We start from the raw sequence: 8,303 nt of genomic DNA on the forward strand, positions 1-8,303 counted from the left end.
CTCTGAAGATCAGGAATTTAGGCCTGATTCTCAGGGCCAAATTAGATGAGATGGCAGAAATCTGCTCTTTTTTAAAAGTGAATTTCAGCAATAACATAAAGATCTTTTTGAGATGTTAAAGATACCATACAGAGTTTGGTGAGAAATGGATCAAGGAGAGATAAACTGTCTTCAGCTAAAAAAATACTGAAGATAAAATGCTTTGATATTCTTGTTTTTGTAACCAAAAAAATACCTTAGATGGGAATTTTGGAAATTTGTATTCTTTGGGAGACTAAGCATCTGCCAAATCTATCAACACAAAATGCAAAAGAAAATGTTTAATGAAGAACATTCCCACTTCTTTAGGTAATGCTATCATTATTTATTGATACAATGTGCACACTCATTCATGACTGAGCTGTTGTTTTTTGAGAATCATCACCCTCCACATTGCAAACACTATCTTCTATAAATTTGGTCTTTTCACTGATATTGATGTACTGTATTAATATAGCCTTTTACCCACTTAGCTATTTTTAAAAAGTGCCAGAAGATGTTCATCTAATAGCATGAAACCTCCCACAGCATATTGGATCAGCATGTTCTTGTCTTACTATTATTCCATTACAGTATATGAAATGGAAATGATGGGCGGGGGACCTCTTTTGTTTGTTCTCATTCCATTATTAGGCAGAATTGTGTTTTCTTAAACTGTTGCATACTACTTTTCACCTACCGGAACTGGCTAGAGGGGAAGAGAATGGTGCCCATCACCAGAATGCTTTTTTTTTAAAGTTAAAATAAATATTGAATGCTGTATTTTAAAAAAGGTAAACTTCCGTGTCTTGCTAAATTGCAAATATATATGCCCTAGTAGCTGCATAGCATTTTTCATATTTTAGAAGGTTGGAATAAGCCAAGGGCATCTCATACTTCCTAAGTTGCTCAGTGGGGTTCAAACAAAATAATGATTAAGCTCTTTCTGTTTGTCATACTGTGACAACATAAACTGAGAAATAATGTATTACTCTTAAATATTTTAAGTCTTTAGACCTTGTCCATATTCTCCACTTGTATATATTTTTTCATTGTTTTGTTATGCTTTGTTAGAGAACATTCAAATACCTATAGCCACATCCCCTCAGTCCCTGCAATAAAAGTAGACAAGGGAGAGGAGCTGGAGAACAGTTTGTATAACTGTGAATTTGTGAAGCAAGAGGATCAACCATAACAGTTTTGAATTGTTCTCAATGATCTCAAAGTGGTTTACAAACTGAATATCAATTAAACATTTAAAAATTAATCAAAATATCAGACATTAAGAACCACTATTTAATACTCAGGGAGTGCTTGAGAAAGGTAGACATGCTTAGTGTAATCTTCTCCCATAATCTGTCCCCAAGGTAAATTCTTTGTCTCAACATTTTGTTCACACACAACTTAGCAAACTGTTTTCCTAGGAATCTTGGCATTCAGAAATCTGTTAAAGATCTCTTAACATGAAAATCTATAATGACAGAAAAATATTTCCAAAAATAATCTTACCAGTTTTCATATAATAAAGCAATCTTTATTATTATGATTGTTATTCATTTATTTATAATGTGATTTCCCTCCCAGAATTGGGACTTATTAGAGAACTTTTTTGTTTCTGATGAAATCATTAATGATAAAGGAATTATCTTATAGTTCCACAAGCTTCTGAAATCTTCTCTAGAACTCTTTCATAAAACACATACCTCCTCCTGTCGCTCTGTTAATCTCAATGATGATGATCCTGTGTGGGTGGCTGGGGCTTTCTGTTAATATCAACAGAATTTGGATGCAGAATTATTTGAAATACTGCATGCTTTTTCAGGTTTCTAATTTGTGTTGGTTCATACAGTGGGTCTCAGCTTATGTAGACAGGTCATGCCTCACTGGAACCAAATGCATCTTTATGACTGGACTGGCATATTAACTTTATTACTGCAGTTTCTTTTTTATGGTACCATTTCAGAAAAACTGTATGACTAAATATCAGTTTTCTAAGCAGTCTTCTGATTGTTGAGTGCATAATGCCAAAGAATAACAAAATAACACTTTTGACAAAATGAGAAACCATAGTTAAGCATGAGAGGAGATGAAAAATTCTGAGATTCCTCAATTCCTGGTTGCATGGGACTGGCAGGAGGAGGGCACAAGGCTGAAGTTCTCATTTTGGATTGTGCACTTTGTAACAAACTATCATTTAACATGCTGTGGAAATGGAGTCATGTATAGGGGGTAAGGACACTGTGACCTGCAGCCAGCATACAGCCCTGCTATGCTATTTACCCACATGCACACACATTTTTGAACCTTTCAAAACTTCTATATCTCAAGTAGCTGCCACCCTACCACAGGTCACTGATTTCTGTGCAGTTTTAAGGTTTCCTCTTCATTCCAGGCCATACCCCTTGGCTTCATGCTATTATAAAGTAGATTGGGAGAATTAGAATCCTGGAATAACTTTGAATTGATGTTAATATAGGACAGGGGTAGGCAACCTTTTTGAGCCGGGGGCGGGGGCTGGGTTTGCTGTTCACCCTCAGCAAACTGGGGGGGCCGAAGCCGGGGGTGGAGCTTCCACCCTCCGGGGCGGGCCGCCATGCGGGGGTGGAGCTTCCACCCTCCAGGGGCGGGGCCGCACGCCGGGGGCAGAGCTTCCACCCTCCGGGGGCCAGGCCTCCCCATCTTTGCTGGCCTCTGACAGGGCCCCGGCCCCGTCAGAGACCAGCAAAAAAGCTGGTGGGGGCCGCCAGCGCTGAAGGGTCCCAGCGACGGCACGGGCCCCCAGAGGCCCTGCCACCGTCGGAGCCCTCCTGGGGGCCCCAGCGACGGCAAAGGGCCTCCCAAGGCCCCCTGCCGCCGTCGTGCCACTCTGGAGGGCTCCAGCAACGGAAGCGGGCCTCCTAGAGGCCCGCCGCGGCCTCCCGTCACAGCTTTTCGCCGCTCTGGGCGCCACCATTTGGGCGGCAAAATGGCAGCGAGTCTCGCGCGACCTTCCCCCCCATTTTGCCGCCCAAAATGGCACGCCCATAGCCCCAGCGGCCTGGGCCGCCCATTTTTTCGTCCAAAAGGCGGCGCCCAGAGCGGTGAAAGCACCTGTGACGGGCGGCTGCTGTGGCGGCGCAGCAACAGCAGCCAGGGGCTGGGGGCAGGCCTCCCGGGCCGCATCCGGCCCGTGGGCCGGAGTTGCTGACCCCTGATATGGATGTTTGTCCATATGGTAGCACTGCCAACAGAGCTGATTGCCAAGTTTATCGGTATCAGACCTGAGTGAGTTGTCTGTCTGATCTTTCAGAAATCTGAATTGCTATAAACACTTTACCAGATGGCATAGGAGCTATTGTTTTAAAAACACACACTCAAATACCTCTTCGAAGATGGACCTGTGCTGGTCTATTGTTGAGTTTGCTGCCTTCCATAGGCCTACAACACTTAGCACTGATTTAGAAATGTTTACTAAATATCTAAATATCCATATTAATACCTTCAGAGACCTTGGCAGTAATTTGCAGTGGGCCACACATAGAGATTCATTAATCTTGACATCATCTCAGAATTTGGCCAAACTTCAGGCCATAGGGATCAAATAATGTTTTTTTTTTTTTAATATATCAATGTACCTAAAATTGATGGACAATTCTGAAGAGATTAGTAGACAGACATACCAACAAGAATTCTGTAAAATTTGGGGTAATTGTCCGTGTGGTGTCTGGTGTGGTGGGTGGACTGATTTTTGAGGCCAGGTTTGAATTCTGGCTCAGCCTGGAACCCCTCTCAGCCTCAGAGGGTGGCAGTGGCAGACACCCCCCTGAAGAAACCTGTTGGAAATTACTTGAGTTGGAAATGACCTGAAGGCACAACAATAAATGTCCCTGGAAAACTAAATACAATATTGCACTCAATTATAAGTCACTTGTGCACAACAAAACAAAACTGAATCAGAGGGTGAAGCAGACGGCAAGGAAGCCCTCTGGCCTTGATCGGCCAGGACCATGGGTAACCACCAACCTGTTCCAAAGTGGGCCACTGCCTGCGGTGACAAGCCATGCCACCCAGGAGCCAAATTATAGCTCCTTTTAATCCAGTCCTTTGAACTGGAGGGCAGCGTTGGAGTGGCTTCCAGCGTGCTTTGGGGCATGTGCATTGTAAAAGCCATGCTCCAAAGCAACCGAAGCCCCATCATTAGCCATGTGTTTGGACCTGTGGCATATGGTAAGATTATTTGATTTAGTGAATAGCAGTAGTCAAATGACAATCCTTCCTTGGCTACCTATTTCAGCCTACCTATGACCTACAAATTCACTTTTAAAATACTGGCAAAAAATTGATATAACGGTATCAAAAGATAAACGTCTAGAGTTACAAAAACTATTCTGACAACAGGATGAAGATGACTGGGGAATCCTTAACTAGTTCATCTGCCATATCAGATTAATGATTCAGATTCTAAAGAGAAATTCTGTGAAATCTTCTGTTCCAGTAGGAATCAAAAACATCCAAAGTTTTCTTTCCTTTTATTTCAAAAACTTTTATCACATTGTTACAAAATAGATTCAGGATTTGGCAGAGATGTCAGAAAAAAATATTAACCCTTCCCCACTCACCTTTCTGTGGGTGTTGTGTTGTTGTTGTTGTTGTTTACACAAAAGTTGGTGTCACAAATAATAATATATAAGGTTATTGTATAACCGCCCTTCTAAAACAAATTAATCAGGCGGTTGTACAACATTGCATAACAATAAAGTAAACACATATTCTAAATACAACTAATTCAAAGCAATACATTCTCACACAAGTGCAAACACATACAGTTTCAGTATAATCTCAATGCACGATCCACACAATAAATTCTGAAAATATTTGTAACTACACAATACCCTATAAATACTTCTCCTCCAACCCCAACGAGTCGTCGCCTCCTCTCCAAAACAACATGTATCCCCTCACATCTCACCCCAGCGCGGACCCACAATATCCAAAAACCAACCCCAAAAAAATGCCAGATGGGTCTATTGGCTACCAACCACCAGTTCTTTCCAGGCGCTTACACCAGCGGCAGTGGGGGCAAGTTCTCCAGCCGCCCTCCCCGGTGGCATTGGGGGGTGCGTGGCGGCGTCCTCCTTCGGGTGCCGGCGAAGCCGGTTAAGTAGGCTGGTCTCACCGGCCTCTCCCTCCGCAGGTGCGCCGCCAGAGCGGCTTTGGGGCAAGTCCTCCGGCCGCCTCCTTGGGGCCACAAGATTGGTAACATCTGTGTTTGTTAACATTCTTAAGCGATCCGGACTGCAGCCATACTGCAGAAATAATCTAGTTTACACCACTTTAACTGACAAGGCTCAGTGCTGTGGAATTCTAGGAACTGTGTTTTGTGAGACATTAGCCTTCTCTGTTAGAGAGGTCTGGTGACAGAGCAAACTACCTTCCCAGAATCCATAGCATTGAGCCATAGTAGTTAAAGTGTGGTTGTCATATGGATCATTTCTGCAGTGTGAATATATACCCTAGGTATAGATTTATGCCCCAAAACTGCGAGCAAATCCATGGGGCGCAAATAACAGGAAGTTGGAAGAATTTACATTAATTATTCCTCATTCATATTACAAATTTTACAAATTTTCCGCAGTAACACTTCTTCTTCCACCCACAAGTAAAATAAGCTGCATTGAAGAGATTTACCCACCCCAGAAGAATTTAATAATACTGATTTAAATTATGGTGCAATATCTAAAATATGTTATAACGTCTCACTTAATAATATTGGAAGTACTAAATTAATATGAGACAAGGATTTCAGCCTTGCTATTGAAAGAAACAAATAGAATAAATTTGGTCCCAGGACCATTTTGTTCAGCTTCACCCCAACTAAAAATGAGAGTATAAATGGCACTTATACTTCTTAGGACTGGGCCAGATAACAACACAAATACTTTCCTCTCTAGTTTTTTGTGGGTTTTTCGGGCTATGTGGCCTCTTCTAGGAGTTTTCTTCCTGCATCTCCTCTCGTTGAAATGCACTATAGCAGAAGAGCTGTATTATTTATGCAGTGGTTATGCTCCATTATCAGTTCTGGACCTTAGTATTTAATAGATTTCCTAAGTAGCAAGGCCAATGCCATCCATCCAGCCTAGATCCTCTGTCCCGTTTTTGCATGGAAGAGGGCTTTCCTATTAAATATGAATGCTCTGCAGCACAACCTTGGTAATGGCTAAGCATTTAGATATGAAAGATTCCCAGCTTCCCCATCGTCTGATGTTAAATACTTGGGTTTAGCTGTGTCGGGACACTGGCTTCTTTCTTAAAGATAGGATCATAACTGGATACTCCTCCTTTGTTACACTTGGTAGTGACCATGTATGTATAGTCCCCAGCATGTCCGTCTATCGACGAGGTCTCTCCCTGGTTTTCCCTTCCTGGACTTGACCACTTTCCTCAAGTGACAGGACTCTCAAACTTCGCTTTGTTTGGCTCTTATTTTCCAATTTTTGTTATTCTGTCTCTCTTTATATTTTTTATATTTTGTTTAACCCTGTTCTTTTGGGTTTGCTGTGACTTTATGTGCTGATCGCCACCACCTCGTGTCTGTTTTTTAAACGCAACGAAGTACACCCTTCCCCTTTCCGAAAAGTTAATGGCGCTCTCATTTGCCTCGGATTGGCGTACTACCGTTTCTGTTGGGTTTGTTCTCAATGTCCGCTGCCCTCCTCCTTTTTCCCTTCATGACCTGTTTCTGCGGGTTTTGAATACAGAAGTGAGTTCATTCCCGTGGTTCTTCCTTAGATATGTATATGAACTAAGTGTTCATGACGCAGACCGGATGTTCCCCGCCTTCCCTGGCTTTCTGTTTGCCCCCCCCACTGGCCGTTTGTTTTGAACTTGTTTGCTTGGTTTTGGATTGAACGGTGCCTACTGATCGCGCGTGTTTTTCCCTGTACCGCATCTACTGAACTTTTCGTGAGGTCCTGTTTGTGCTCCGGCTAATAATATGCTATGGCCCCTGGTTCAGTCTGCTATTCTAGACTTTGGACTTGATGGGAGCTTCAGACAAGAGTGTTGTTCCTCTCTCTCTTCCACTCTCCGTCGCCTATCTCCATCTCCCCCGGGTCCTTCTTTCCCCCCCGTTTCAAACAACTCCCCGGTCGCTCTGCCCGGTTGGTGGTTGGGCGGCTGCGGCGTCCCTGCTTGCTTTGCTTTTTTTTTTTTTTTTTCCCCCGCCTGCGTTCCCACCCCCACATGTGCCCTCCTGTCAAGTGTGTTTGCATCCGTGTACCTCGGAGTTCCGCCTCCTGTGCGTACTTTTGTCCCCCGGCCCCCTTCGTCCCCTGCCTGCCTCGGGCCTCCGGCCACCCCCGCCGGCTTCAGCCGCGGGGCTCCTTGCACTAGCGCGCGTTTTTTGCCCGCCCCCCCTTGTCCGGCCCCCTCCCTCCCTCTGGCTTTTTTGTCTCCGCCCCTTCGCGTGGGCCACTCGTATCATGGGGTTTTCCCACTGCTTTACCCCCCGGCCTCCCCTTTTCCTTCCTCCCGCCAGCGTGGGCCCCCTTTCGGTCTTTGCCTCCGGTCTCCCCCTGCTCAGCCCTTCGGTGCCCTGCGTCTTTCGTGCTTCTTTTTCCCTGGCCTCGACGTGTGTTGCTCCCCCCCCCCTCTGCCCGCAACACGCACATCTCTTTTTTTTCTTCTCTCCTCCCATTCTTCTGTGTCCCTCTTTTACCCTATTATTCGTGTCTTTCTCCGCTTTTCTCCTGGTTCGCTACCCGGTTTGCACTCTTCCACACCGTATACCTTTCCTTGTTTTCCCTTTTCTCGGGCCCCTATGTCTTGCCTGTCTTTCTTTCCGGTCCTTGCGGCCTCCGGCTTTGTGCCCCGGGGGCTTTGGCCCCCCCGGTCTTCTCTCCCCCCACGGTGTCTCACCTGCTACGCATTTTCGCTAATGATATTGTGACGCGTTCCGCTACCTTCCCTGCAGTTCCCCCACCTGTGCTGTTTTGCTAGGTCTTCCGTCCCACGACTCTTCCTCTTCGTGGTGTATTATTTTGAGTCCGTTCCCCGTAGTTCTCTCTCATGTGGCTTGTTCTTGAGTCCTCGGGCTTCCCTTGTCCCCCTCTAAGGGGCTTCCTTGCGTCCGTTCCGGCGCCTTCCCCCACCCGCCCCCCGTCTGGCTCTCCTGGCTCACCGGCGTGGTGTGGGTCCTGTCGTTTGTTCAGTTTGCGAGCGGAAATTGGGTTCCCGCTCCGCTGTTGCTTACTGTGACCAGTCCCTCCGCCGCCTCTTTCTCGGTTGTGCCCGCCAGCACGCTTACA

General features: G+C 45.3%; 1 protein-coding gene across 1 annotated transcript in view; it reads left to right on the plus strand.

Moving 5' to 3' along the window:
* The window catches only part of LOC121922145 (solute carrier family 22 member 4-like), a 73,660-nt gene that overhangs the window by 38,213 nt on the left and 27,144 nt on the right, over positions 1–8,303 (plus strand). The gene's annotated exons all lie outside the window — the stretch shown is intronic.

Source organism: Sceloporus undulatus, chromosome 2, assembly GCF_019175285.1.
Source record: "Sceloporus undulatus isolate JIND9_A2432 ecotype Alabama chromosome 2, SceUnd_v1.1, whole genome shotgun sequence".
NCBI lineage: Eukaryota > Metazoa > Chordata > Lepidosauria > Squamata > Phrynosomatidae > Sceloporus > Sceloporus undulatus.